The following is a 15,708-nucleotide window of genomic DNA, read 5'->3' on the forward strand; positions in this document are numbered from 1 at the left end:
TCTCCTTGATCACCAGTTTGAATTATTGAATCAATTATACTGCATATGCCTTTAATCCTTTGTTGTTTCCATGTGTGCAGGTCTGGATTCAAGCATGGAGGAGTTGCACTAAAGCATGAAAAGGGATCTTCATCAAGCATGTTGTAATAAGGTATGAATTTCCTTTTCTCACATTATTCGCTTATGATTCAAGAAAAGATAGATCCAGGGAAGGAATTAGCTTGATTGTCTATTTGTTTCTAATTTCCTTTAGGATCTAGGGAGATTGCTTGTGTTCGCACTTGTGATTTGTCCTTATAACTAATTAGATGCAGAAGATTGGGGGCACAACAATCAGAACTCACTCTCCAAGAGGTAAAATGTAAAATAATAAAAATGAATTACCTTTTGCCTATTTTATGGCCATTTTCATCATTATTTTATTAATATTTTAACATTTTGACCTAAATGTGATTCAATTTTGGTATTAAATAGGCATTTTTAATCTTTTGATGGTGTTTTGAGGAGGTTTACAACTCATTAATAGATTTGATGATGTCTAAATTGAAACAAATCATTTTGACCGTAGAGCACACTTTTATCACTTTTCAGGCTTTGTAAACCTACGAACAAGGAACCCCCTGGAGTCCTCTTTCAACTCTTTTCAGAGTCCCCAAATATGAAAATATTGTCGAGCACTTGTCTTTTCGAACTCATTAAATTAAATGAAAATGAGTCTACTCACTATAATTTTGACCCTTTTATGGATTGAGCTAGATTATTTACGAAAAAGGAATACCTTAGTTGAACATGGCTAATAGGTTATCTTGAGTATCATTTTTTTGCTTTTTTAGACTCAAGGGACTATTTACGAAAAGGAACCTTTGGAGTTTTATTTTACGCCTCTTTTTCAAACTCTCTAAACATGAAAAAGATGTCAAGTTTCACCTTCAATGGACTCGTAAAAGCATCAAACAACGATGGAATCATTGAACATGACAGGACCAAACCACTCCTTCTTAGGGTTTGTTAAACATACTTGGAGGGATTCATCTGAAGAATGAACTTACAGATCAAGCATATGTTATCCTCCTCGAGGTACTGACCATAAATGGTTGGGGAAAATTGGGAAAATTGGGTTCTCCACCTATTAATGGCAACAATTCGCTCTTGAACACGACACTCTTCCACTTCATCTTCACGACTGTTGAGTTGGGAAATATGCTTGTCTTTTGGTTCATCACACCATTTCAAAGCCTCAGATTTTGGTTTTGGGTCAATGCTGCCAACTCCATTCAATGTTGTCGATGTGTTCAAGAGAAGTCATTTATTTGATATTTGCTATGATACTCTTAATACTTCATTCCATGCTTGTCGTTCCTAAACTAGTTCCACATTAACATCATTATGTATCAAATCACGACATCTGTTTCGTGTTGTTAATGGGGGATACATCAAGGTACTCTTGCGATGGGTCGTTTTCTGTTGACATCAACTCATTATCCAGGAAGTTGACATATAAACTTTTTATTCAGTAACTTGGGGCTTACATAAGTCAATGGCAAATTTCCTCATTCTCCGCGACAAGTTTACATCATTGGCCTTCGGCCGATAATTTTTTTGTGGTGTTCGACTTCAACTCATTCATTCACACCATACAGATTGTACTGTTGTGCCTTGAGAACCATTAACATCATTGGTGGTTTCTCTTGCATTTGTTAGCAACTTACATCATTAGCTAGTAATTAGATGGTGTTTTCCATGTTTGATTCCAACTCCTTTATTCGCATGGTTGGACTACTACATTGAAAGATCGAGTGAACGAGATAGAAGATCCCAGATCTAGTTCCATCAATTCGAGCTGCGCTTTCAGATTAATGCAAGATTACAAAGCATGATGGATATTATCATACATGAATCAACACTTTGTCATTAGTGGACATGACTTCTTCATCATTGTAATGTTAGCTTATGTGCTGAGCATGTGTATGCCTCCCTCAGTAAAGATATCATGATGTAAATGTATTATAAGAGATGATGATCTCGACTAGTTGTTCTTGATTCGAACTTGTCACAAGGTGAAGCAATTTAGTCATCAACCACTATTTCTAACTTTTCGTTTTAGGGGGCAATTTATTATAGGCCATTTTTTTCGCATATGGTTAATAGGCCTGCAAACCATATCAATCAACATCCATGAACACCTTGTCATCATCCCTGCACAAAACCCTAAGCATGAATCTCCCAAATCCTTGAGTTTATGGATATGACTACCTCAAATCAATGCTTTTAAGGCCCAACGCACCTTAGCTCTTTAGGGACCTCCATTCAGCAACAAGTTGCTCCATTCTGCACCAAAGCTGATAATCATAAGGTTGTCCCTTGTTGGAGGTGCAATGATTCTAGAAATTCGGGAAAATTAAACAGAATCTTGAAGCTTCCTCTTCCAAAAGCTTCCAGGAGTTGTTTTAACCATTTACATTGGATAAGAACTTCGAATCCTATCTGATCCTACCTTGGATATTTCACCTCTTATCCATTGAGCTCATCCTCCCACCAAGAGTGGATCTCAAGCCTAGATTGGTAAAAGGATAAGAATTCCTAAACTACCACACTCTCCTATAAATTTACAACCATCTACAACACTAGGGTTGGCTTTTGGAGACTAATCGTACCGTAATGTTGTTGCCTTGAATCTATGAGAGTCATCATATTCATCCATTAAGGTGACATTGAGGTGTGATTTGTGGCAAGGAAGGACAAGTCAACATGAGGAGATATCTACAAGATCAGTTACTATTATTGGTTGTAAATTCTCTCCTATTCGTATTAATACAAATAGTATATCGTTTTCATACGTGTTATGTTATGTTTTCATTCATGTATTTCAGTGCTTTGTTGATCAATTGAATAGAGTAATTGGATAATGCTACATAGATGTCGTAGATCATTGACTTGTGTTGATTGTATGTGCAGGGTCTAATTGTAGCAATCGGGGCTACATTTGGAGCTACAAGTTGAGGGGTGAGAAGAGCTTGCAACGGATCCCAAGTAACCCTCTTTCTATTCTCTAATTTATCTAAGGGGAACTTTATATTATTTGCTTTTTGTTGCTCTAGACCAGTCCACTGGGCCTAGGGAAGATACTTATGTCCGCAGTCGTAAATTTCGCATAACACCACTACAAGATTATAAACATATGTAAGCTATATTTGTGGTTGCATGTGTTACTCACCAGGTATCTTCAGATGTTGTATTCTTTTTTATTGATGAAAACAATGATTTTTCCTTTTTGAAAAAAATAATATTATGTATATTATATTAAAAAATTAAAAAATATATTAAAGAAAAATGCGAGCTACATATTTATGTAACTATGTATTATTGGGGTTTTAATAAATAAAAAGAGAATATTTTTATATATAGAGATTTTTTTTTCCCTAAACTACCACACTCTCCTATAAATTTACAACCATCTACAACATCGGGGTTGGCTTTTGGAGACTAATCATATCGTCATGTTGTTGTCTTGAATATAAGAGAGTCATCATCTTCATGCATTAAGGTGACATTGAGGCGTGCTTTGTGACAAGGAAGGACAAGTCAATGTGGGGAGATATCTACAAGATCAATTACTATTCTTGGTTGTAAGCTCTCTCCTATTCATATTAATACAAATAGTATATCGTTTTCCTATATGTGTTATGTTATGTTTACATTCATGTATTTCAATGCTTTGTTGATCCATTGAATAGAGTAATTGGATAATGCTATATAGATGTCGTAGATCTTTGACTTGTGTTGATTGTATATGTAGGTTCTTATTATAGCAATCAGGGCTACAATTGGAGCTTACAAGTCAAGAGGAGAGAAGAGCTTGTGATAGATCCCAAGTAAGCTTCTTTCCATTCTCCAATTTATCTAAGGGGAACTTTATATTATTTGCTTTGTGTTGCTCTAGACCTGTCCACTAGGTCTAGGGAAGATACTTATGTCCGCAATTGTAAATTTCACATAACACCAATGCAAGATTATAGACCAATGTAAGTTATATTTTGTGGTTGCATGTTTTACTCACCGGGTATCTTCAAATGTTGTACTCCTTTTTATTGATGAAACAATGAATTTTCCTTTTTGAAAAAAAAATATTATGTATATTATATTAAAAATATATTAAATATATTAAAGAAAGATGGCAGTTACATATTTATGTAACTATACGTATTATTGGGGTTTTAATAATAAAAAAAATATTTTTATATATAAAGATTTTTTTTCTTAAATTTGGGCATATCCACACTAAGGGATCACATCGTGCTGGCCAAACTAATCAGAGCCTAACTCGGAGGGCATCAAGGAAAATTGACCTCGTGAAAATTTACATGCTTTTATAACTTCGACTGCTTCAAAGTTCCAATACAACCATCACAAAATTTTCTTACCTGCCCTCGCTTTTTGCACTACAATATTGCATTGATATCTCCCATAGATTTTACAAAACTTCCCCCATAAAATTTCAAACTTGCTAAACATAATTCATTTTTAATTATAATCCCCAAAGGGGCCTACTTCTAGAATATTTTCGCTTGCTACCTAATTCACATAGCCCTAACCAACTCCTGACGATGCTTTATCATCTCTAGCTTCCTGTAGATTTGTATATGGGATGGGAAAACCCTACCTGTCGACATCCTTGATACTCCAATCAAATTCGCGGGACCATGTTTTGAATAGGAGAATCTTTGTCTCCAAACCAATGAGCCTCCTCTCCATAAGGGCTTGAAACCATTCCATTTTATGATCCATCAACTTAGACCACTAATCTATTTCCTTCTCCATGAATTATAATCTTATGATGACCAATTTGGTACATTATCGAGGTTTTGAACTACCTCTCCACATATTTCCTGTAGCGAGACAATTCCCTAATGACATATTGGCTATCTATGATTGCAACCCAATTCCACAAAGGGCCATAAGAACATGGAGGGAAGGCAACTACAACAAATTCACCTCTACTCAAACAGTTTAGTAATACATACGCTTGTTGGTGATGGCTCTCTCTAAAAAAAGGCAATAATTCGATCCACTTTCGAGATCTCCACACATATTCTTTTGCCATACTAAATGTCCTCGCGTAGAGGGAACACTTATGTGCATTAAATTTCCAGACCTTTAAGATGTTCTGGTAGATCCTCAATGTTAAGTGAAGGGACTGTATTACATAAATACTACACCATTCTCCATGTTGATTACTTTAGGTGGTTTCTTGTCAATGCACAAGTTGCAACGTATATGGTCGATGCCAACCACACACATGTCCTCCTGTGGTGAATTTCCCAAGGGAATGTAAAACCACCCAAATAATAATAATTTATTCTATTAGATATGACATTCATGTATTTCACACTAGGTGACCTCCTAAGTTTCCACATTAATCTCAATTGCATTCATGGGATTGGAGCCTGAGACCTTGATCCATCCTAGTATTCTATCGATCCTTGCTCAAGCTAGGAGCCTGGCTTGGATAATTTATTTGCCTCATCATTCAAGCTTATATGAATATGTTGAAAGGAAATTTTTTCAAAATTTGAACACCAGAGGGAAATCCTTTGAACTATAGAAGGAATATTTAGAAGGCTTTCAGATATTGCCTTGGGGATTTGCCTAATAACAACCATTGAGTCACAAATAATTGTTGACTTCTTAATTCTTTGGTTTAATGCTATATCCAATCCTTTCCAAATTGCCTAAAATTCAGCTTGGTTGTTTGTTGTTGTTCTAAGACCCCAAGCGAATCTGTACACCTTTTGTTCTTCGGGGCTAAAATCACCCCTCCACCTCCTTCCGCCCCTAGATTTCCTTTTGAATCCCAGTTAAAGCACATAATCATAGATGATTGGCTATTCTTTCAGATATGGAATTCTTCAGCTCCCATCCTTAATCGAATTAAGGTGTGATCCCTGGGGCGTCAAATGAACCTGATAGCATGATTTAATGAGACCGAGATTTTAACCCAACTCTTTTCCCTTGGAGAAAAGTCTTCTTATTCTGAAGCTTTTATACCCTTAACAGAAATAAATTCTAATAGGAGACACTAAGCCTTGAAGGTTGCTCTCAGATAGGAAGGAGTCCCTTCTTTTAATACCACACAATTTATTTATAGCAAAACTACCCAACAAAGAAATTTTGGCAATGAAACCCATACGCATTGAGCCACATGAGATTTGATTTTGTCATTTGGGACATTACACTTCCCTAATTCAAAATTTTTTGACCAACTATGAGGAATGGAATTAACATGATAGACCTTCTCAAAGGTTGATTTCCATGCAATAAGAGAAAAAGGGTAGCCTTGAAATAAATGTTGGATCGATTCTTCTTCAAAATTGCATAATGCACATCAAGAAGGGACTTGAATGTTCCTTCTCTAGAGGTTTTTAGTCGTTAATATTTTTCCATGGCTCAACACCCAACAAAAGGAATTGACCTACGCGATAACATCCTCATTCTAGATCCTTTTCCACATTTTCAACAGGGGAAGGTGGGGGAACCTTTTCAATAAAAGTTTGTATCCTTCTTTAACTTAATATTGTCGAGACCTTCATGAATGCCATGAGCGCGAGTCTGTGAAGTCTTGAGATATAGGGCCAATTCCTTTCAAAAGAGAGCACAGGGAGTTCCAAAGTGGAATCATGTGAGTCGAGACACTCGGATAAACCTAATCTGTCCACGCACCGAAAACATCCCAAGACGATATAGATTTTATTCTTTCGATGCCATTGCTTCTCATCCATTCCACTATGATACTTGCTCCGTCATGCTCTTTTATTAGAGTGGTTGAGGGTATGTTTCCCTTTTAGAGATTAATTCTACCTCCATTTCCTGCAAACCACCCCAGATTACCAATTATGATGGGAGCTATTGCTTTCGACAATTTCCACATCTTTGATCCCCTTCCTTCCCACTGTACATTTACAGCCCTTAATAGCCTAGATTTATGAGAATATTTCTTTAAAAAAGCTAACTACCACCACTCTATGGAGTTTGTTATCAGTTTCCATACAATTTTTGTGACTAGGGCTAGGTTCATTTACATCAAAAATTTTACTCCCATACCTCAAAACTCTTTTGGAAGATAAATTATATTATAGTTTAGCAGGTGAAACTTCTTGTCACTGTTTTTTCCGCCTTGCCAAAAAAATATTCTAAGAATTGCTCCAATTTGAGAAAGTGTATTTTTTGAGCCAAAATGCCCAAACAAAGATAAATTAGTAGAGTAGATAAAACATATTTAATAATAGTGGATTTTCCAGCAATATTTAACCACATTACTCCCTAGCCTTGGATCTTCTTTTTGAGTTTATGAATTATTTCCTGTCGATCTTCCCTGAAGGATGACCCCAATGAAATTGGAATGCCAAGATATTTGAAGGACTTCTAATCAATATGAACAGAGAAGGCCAGGGTAGAAGCAATTGCTTGCAAATTCGAATCTGTACAATTCCACCCATAAAGTTGGATCTTCCTTTTATTTATGAAACCTTAAGAGAGGTTGAGATATAAATCTAAGATTGCTTTAAACCTTTTGGCAATGATTTTGGAGGCTCATCCCAAAATAATTGCGTCATCAGTGAACTAGGAGTGGTTTATTTCTTTGACATTGTTGGCAATGCTTATACCCAAGAAAGAACCATTTACCCTAGCCTTCTCAAGATTTATATTGAAGCTTTCTGCCACTATAATGTACAACAAAAGCGAAAGCGAACAACCTTAATAAAGACCTCTAGAGGATTTAGAAAAGGGAGTAGGCATGCCATTTATTAAAGGGGTGATCAAAGGGACTCGATGCAAGCTTTGATCCAAGAGATGAATTAACAAGAAAACCCAAGATTTTCAAGAATGAGAAAAAGAAAAGCGTGACACACTTGATCAAAATCATTTGCCATGTCCAACTTGACGACAAATCCTTGTTCTCCTCTTTCCTTACTTTAGTGGATAGCCTCCTGGATGAGAATAATGTTGTCTAGAATATTCCTTTGTTGGAGAAATCCACCTTGATTTTCTATTATTAACCTATGAAAGACCTTCTTCAACATGCTTGCAATGATATTGGATAAAATTTTATAAGAAGAATTACAGAGCGAAATAGGACGGAAGCAGGAAAATTTTACTAGATTAAATTCTCTTGGAATGAGAGCAAGGAAGGAGGAATTTGTCCCCCCACCTTACATTTTTTCTTGGACCAATTCAACATTTTGATAAGATCTTTTTAGTCTCTAGCCATAAATATCTATAAACGCTGATAGGAAATCCATTTGGTTCAAAGCGTTATCAGGGTCCATAGACCAAATTGCCTCAACTACCTCTTTTTCTTCGATTTCCTTAACAAGCCATTGAAATTAATTTATTTATGCTATCTCAGGAGAAAGGGCAATAAGAAGTATTTGAACTTAACATAATCCAGATCACGAGATGAAATATAAAGAGATTGGAAACGAATAAAAGCTTCATGTTTAATTTCAAAGAAGTAAATTATTCCTTACCTTTTGTCTTGATTTCCCTTACTCTATTTCTAATCTCCCTTGCATTTGTTTGCTTGTGGAAAAAGGTTGTGTTCTTATCTCTTTCCCTAAGCTAAATACTCTTAGGTTCTAGTTGCCAAAACTCCTCCTCCTTTCTGCTTTCTTGAAAATAAAGAGAGTTTAATTCTCTTTCTTTCTTCACATGCCATTCCTCTATCTCATTATTCTCAATGATTACCATATGGTGTTCCATTTCCTTTACCATGACCTCTTTTTTTTCTTTCCATGAGGGACATAGGAAGACTTTGCCCACTAACAAAGAGCGATTTTGACAACTTTCAATTTTGATTCCTACACAAAGGATGGGAAGCCCAAAACTTGAGAGTGTCAAGCCTTTTTTATAATATCTTGTTGACGGTGATGGACCCACCAACATGTCAGTGGATCTCCCCAATAAGAAGTCCCAGTTAGACCTCAGACTGTTTGGTGTAGGAGTCCTAGCAGTGGGTCATATGGTAATGCCTTGACTGCGATTTCACACAAAGGCAAGTAAGATGTCCCTGTTGGTAGCAAGTGTGTGACAGTTGCGACGAGACAAGGAAGATGCATGAACGATTCTTACATACAAAGAGTAGGGTGAGTGCGCCCCTTGGAAACCTGTGATAACATGCAGCTTGGAAGGGAACACACAAGCGAAGATGCATCACAAATTGGAAAGCAAGTTAGCTGACAATCCAAAGTGATGGTTAAACCAATCAACACATCTTAGTAAGATTCATAGATACTTATACAGAATAGTCCATACATGCATGCGTAAGCAAATAGATACATATACCATTTAGAGTAAATAAGATAGTTGGAATACAATATGACATATGCATGAAACATGTTGGCTCTGTTATATTAAGAAGCGTAAGTTCTAGTCATACAATACATCCATGTCCAACCATTAGTTCTGATAGCGGAACGTTACAGCCACAACCACCTGCTCCTCCAAAGAGATATACTAGCTCTGTGCAGTGGAGAAACCAAGGCACGTTACAATATTTTCCAAGCTCTCTCTAAGACAGTCTTATCAGAAGCTTGGCTGACCAAAAGCCCTTACAATGAGTTATGAGGGACTATATAATGCAAAGGGTGGGGTGGCCCTTAACATTCCCCTTTGTGACAGTTCATCTACCCTCATGACTCTTCATATACTCTGTGACTGTTACATCCAACTATTGACACTTGAACATACACTTGATAAGACGTTACATTACAATGCACATGTACCCATGTGAGAGAAAATGGCTTGAGTGAGCCATGCAAGAAATCACTATGACTCAGACAACTCTTGGAAGACCAGCTCTTGGACATCCTCACGGTGGTCAACAATAGCGAACTGATGGTAAGATCGGTAATCTGCGATGGTGTCTGTGTACTCCAAGGTGACATTCTTGCCTCCATAGCAATCGGGTACACTGCTCGAGCTCCTTTGTCAAACTCGTTTGATAGCATGCGCATCATGGTCTTCAGCGCGGTCAGACCAACAACATACTTGTGCATGGTGTCTGCACTGATTGACAAGTTTGGGCTGGTGGCTATGCGCATCAGCTCGTTAAAGTACGAGTCAAGCTCTAGTCAGACCTGTGCCTTTGTTTTCGCTTGGGTGAGAGTCCCAATAGATGGGATCACATGTGCGCGCACAACAACATCCATACTCTTGAATACACGTGCATGGGAAGCCTGTAGACTAGTGATGAGTTGTGGAAGCTCTTCATAGTTCTGGATCTGACTCCGGATGTGTGCCTTCAGCTCGACTGCTCTGGGCTTCATCATCTTAGGCAAGTGAAGCAAGGCTCCCTTGTATCTCATCGTCCATGTTTTCATGTAATCAACAGCAACATGCACGTTCGACAAGATACGTGTTCTTCTAGCACATCGTTGCTGCCATCTGTTGAGACAGACGATTACCTTATGCACGGTACCAAACTTGGAATACAATGCCCGCATGACTGTGTCAAGGGGCAATACTTCATCGAGTATTTCCTTCTTCAATTCTGCTCGGGCAGAGGCTGTAACCAACTCTCCCCCTTGCTTGGTCGTATGTAGCTCCTTAGCCATTCACTCATTCTCAGCTATTAGGAAGCAAACACTCGAGTTAGTGGCTCCGGCATATGCTTTGGTAGCATCGGCCAATGCTGCTGGATGTTTGCGCACATCATACACGATCACACGTTCCTCGAACTTCGCAGGAGATGTATGATCATCTGGAGTCGACACTCTAAGAGATTGCACAAGTCTATGTTGAGACTCATCGAATGAGATATTGTCCATCTCTCCTTCCAGCTGATCTCAGTGTCTCCTTGGTTGCTTGGGACTTTCTCATCTTCTGGATGCGGTGAAGCTGGTGGGTCGACCTCTTGGTGGTGAGGCATGAGGTCGATGTCTTGCTCTAACTCCTGTTGCTCCATATCCGTATCCATTTGTTCACGTGCCAACTCTATCTCTTGAGTGAAGTCCTGCTCCTACGATGGTTCACCCTGTCTGCCTGATGCCAGCTATTATGATGAGTCCATTACTTATATAGGCATAGTTTCATCTATCTGCACAAGTCGCACCCCCTGTTATACCTATTTTTGCTGCACTTCCTTCTCCTGTTTGTGCAGCTCCTATTCCTTCCGGAGTTGCTCCTTCAACTCATGCAACTCCTTCTTTGTTTCCTCCATTCTTCGTTTCTATCTCTGCCTTCGTGCATTTCTCTTGCCACGTTGTTGCCTCTCTACCTCTATTGCCAAAGCTGCTTTCGGCACAAGTGGATCTGCTCGAAACTTGTAGCTTTTCTCTTCCTCCATGTGGTCGATAATCTTCCTCTTGCCCTTGTCGCACACTAGTATGTTCACCTCTGTTGTTGTTGTTGCTTATGGTGCTCTCCGGGAAGCTACTTCACGCTGCTTCGCTATCCTTTCCAAAACAAGGCCGACCGGTTCATTAAGTATGGAGGAGTTCTTAACAATATCTCCATGGGTCCTCCTCCGCCCAATGACATGCCTCGTGGATCCAGTTGAACTGTACTCTCGTGCAATGATCTTTCACAAGCCAATGCGGGTCATACGAATTGTAACTTCGAAGGTTGAATGGATACTTCTTCATCTGCTCTGCTTCAACATCCGCATGCTTGAAATTCCGTATCTCGTATAACCCGATCTGCAACGGAAGAGCGGGCCAAGGTGCCTTCTTCTTCCGGTGCAGCCTAGCTGTCAATCCTGCTGAGATGTGATATGATACTTCCTACATGACGAGTTTGTCCAAGGAAAACTTCGGTAGAACATGTGAAGGATTTTCTACACTGTACATCTGTATGAATGTGCCAGATAGTGAGGCATACCAATCGGCTATGTCAATCAGTGCATCCATGGCTGCCTTTGACATGCAAGGTGGATCCTGTTCGAATATCATCTTGTAAACCGGGGTGACAAAATGATTGGACAACTGTGTGATAACTCCTCTGAAGTTGCATTCAGACAACATCTTATAATAAGTGTTCACAACAGTGTCCGCCGATGTCCATGCCGACTTCAAGCCCGAGAACTCCTGTTGGGCACAAATTGCATCCAAGATGTAGGTATACGTGTAGATCTTTGCTTGCATACCTTTGGGCGGCTATCGATCCCTTGTTACATGTTCCCTCAGCTGATGAGCCAACATGTTAGACCAGTTGCATGCTTTGCCTTCTCTAGCCAGTTGGTCCAATGCGATAACCCAACTCTGTGGGAAGGTTTATGTGCTTTCTTGGCCATACAGTCGACATGCAAAGATGAACAAGTATAGATATGCCTTCCACAGTATCTTCATCTTGTAGACCTCGTTGGGTGTCATCCTGAATTTAGCCGACTCCTTCACCCAGTTCTTCAAAGTGTCTCTGGAGTTGGCATTTTTGTTGGGTATGCTAAAGGGAGTCTCCATGATGGTCACAGGCTCCGACATTTGATACATCTCATCATAATCCTGTGCCCTGAAGGTATAATCTTTGCCTCGCTGACACTATTCAATTTCATCGTCTCAAGATCAGTGTGCGAGATGATCCAATGTATCATGTCTGTGCATGGGAGCACGAGATACTTGCATGAATTAGGCAATGCACATTTCTAGGTAGTAGTGCTTGCCGGCCCAGTGACTGCATTGCACAATTTTCTAGGCCAACAGTCACTATCCCTCATAATTGCGCAATGCAAGACTGGAGGACAGTTGTTGGGTAGAAATGCAGATTTCCTGAGGGGAAGACAGAGCCTTCCTTCTCAGGATTATGCAATGATGTCTTGGTGAGGCAAAGTTCGGGCCTAGGCTACCCAGACCCACCAATGGGTAACTAAAAGTAAATGTGATTGTGAATGCATGGTGATACTGAGTGTAAGTAGGAGTGAATGATCGTGCATGCAAATAGGGAATGAAAGATTCAAAAAATAGAACAGTATGCATGTGGGTGAAGCAAGTCATCGAATCGACGATCGTTCGTGCAAAATAGTTTCATGCATGCGACAAAAGTGAGATGCTAACGAAAACTGAAATAGTGCTACTATAAGCTAGTATGCGTGTAAACGACAACAAGTGTTCATAGAAATCAAGCAAACAACACTCACACAAGCGAAACACAAAAAAGCGACAAAAATGTTGCAAAAGACAAGTTAAGTCGACTTACTCGTGAATAACTGAGCTGGATGTGTCAAAGACTCTTGGATGTGTCGTGGGATGTCAGAGCTCTAAGATCAATGTGAAGAAATGAGCTCTGATGCGTCGAATAAATAAGTTTGAAGCTCATGACGCGCATGCCACAAATATAGGAAAAAGCGACACTTGGAGGAAAGATTTTAAAATGATCTTTGCATGTAACCTCAAGCTACTAAAAATAGCTCCCTAAAATCTAGGGATGCTTTTTGAATATTGCTTTTTCTATTCCGAGAAAAATCAACCCATGCATGCAAGTCAAGTTTTCTTGGTCCTTGGTGGAACTGGTCAACTCAACTGCACATGCAACAGTCTGCTCAGCTGGGAGGAAAAAAATGTGCAATTCTGGGAGGGAGCTGGGCTAGTTGCCCAAAAGATTTGCGCAAATTTTGGGTAGGGCAGCTAATTGCTGCCCAGGATTGCGCAATTCCTAGGCTGAGCAGCCCTGCTAGGAGGAATTACGCAATTTTTCCAATGAACAGTGACAGGCAGATTTGCGCAATTCTGGAGCCCAGCAGGCTGCCAGATAGAATTGCGTAATTTCTGGAGGGAAGGATGGTTCCCCTCCAGAATTGCACAATTTCATGAGGGAGCTACTTAGCCCACAGTTGGACCAGGTCCAGAGAAACAACCTGTGAGGGGGATGCAACAAGCTCTCATGGATAGGCTATCATTTTGCAAGAAAACCACAGAAGCTTGTGTACTTGACAAGGCAAGACATGCTATTGTGAAAAGGTTGGTAGGGAGGCTCCAAAATGAAGCTAAGGAAAAATTTTGGAGGGTGGTTGTAGCCGCTACAACATATCCATGACTCTGTCCTATTTTAGCCAACCTAGGTTGAATATGAAGGGAATGGGGGCTCTCTCTTTTTCTCCAATATTTAATAGAATAGGGTGATGATCCGATTTGCCTAAAGTCAAAATGGAGGAGGAGGCATCCATAGCTTTCAAAGCCCAAGAACTATGGATTAGAAATCGATCGAGCTCAGCTATAATGTCGATCGCTCCATATCTTCTATTTAACCAAGTGTACTTACCTATAGAGGGTTTTATGTCGAGCGGATCCCATTATGCTAATACATCCTCCATTTTTTCTCTGAATGGATCTCAGACCAAGGAGCCTCCCTTTTTTTTCGCTTGAATACAATGTTGTATTAAAATTGCCTCTAATAATATAATCTTGATGCGAGAGGTGCTATTTCAGCGGTATTATATTGTACTAACATTCCACCTTTTCCCTATATATAATGGGAGCATATATATTCAAAATCTTGAATCTTTCCTTTTAGACCTTTTCCTCCAATATTACTACGATCCAATGATGATATTTATGAAAGTTGACCATTGAGAAAGCTATGTTGCTCCAAAAAATACCAAGACCTCTAGAGGTTCCCGTGGAACTCTAGGCCATGCCACTACTACCTTTCGAAAAAAATTAGATGCCTCCATGAGCTCGAATTCATCTAGTTTTGATTCTTACAAAAGCAAAATTGATGGCTTTTCTATTTTAACAAAATCTTTTATGGAGAGGGATTTTTTGGGGCCACCCATTCCACTTATGTTCCATGATATTAACTTCATCATTTTTTCAGGGGAGAATGAGAATTATTACCTCCATATGTTTTTCATGTTATCCCTTTGGACCATGAAGCTTTTAAAATATATGAGATTTGGGGTTGGCTGCCCAACCTCTTACTGAGTTATGCCTCATTTTCCCTTAGCTCCTTTTTTGAATATCTGCCTCTTCTCTTAGTAGTATTTTCATTTCATGACTGCTAGTTTCATCTTGCTCGCTTGGAGGATGGGAGGAATTTCTTGTGATAATCTTCTTGGGGCCTCTCGGAGGTAGCGTCGACCCAAGAGGAGAAGAATCCATCAAACAAATCTGGCACGGGAATGGACCAAACTTAGAAGCATTTGGATTCAAGGGACCTTGAACCTTGGTGCTAGGGTTTACAAAAGAACCTTCAAATACATTAGTTGCTTCATTCTCCTTACCCACCTTTGGCGACTCTAGAATATCCCCATCTTCTTGAAATTCAATTTCATTTTCCTTTCCATCTACTAAAGTTTCAAGGTCTTCTAAATCCATCGGATGGTTCACCTTCGAAGGCTACAAAGGCCTAAAAGGGTTGGAAGAAGAGGCAGGGGCATTTGATTTATTTGATATCTGATTCCTTCTATTACCCCCTCTTTTCTAAGTTTTCCACTATTCCTCTTACAAGACTTGAGCTGCTTCCCCTTGATTAGACTTAACTTTCTTACAATCTCATGTAAAGTGCCCATAATTGTGGTAGATTCGACACTTGAAGGGCAGTTGCTCGTAGTCCAAAACTTGACAATGTTTCTATTCCCCCATAGTTAGGAATATTTATGTTGGGATCCCCTTCTTAAGATCGACCTCAATACATATCCCAACACAAGGAAACTGCCTTCTTTTGGGCTATGCTTTATCTATGAATCTTCCCACCCCATTTCCAATCACCCTAAGGAAATTG

The sequence above is a fragment of the Pinus tabuliformis genome, chromosome 4_1 (assembly GCF_031772625.1).
Source record: "Pinus tabuliformis cultivar Carrire ecotype Pingquan chromosome 4_1, CPIR1, whole genome shotgun sequence".
Lineage (NCBI taxonomy): Eukaryota > Viridiplantae > Streptophyta > Pinopsida > Pinales > Pinaceae > Pinus > Pinus tabuliformis.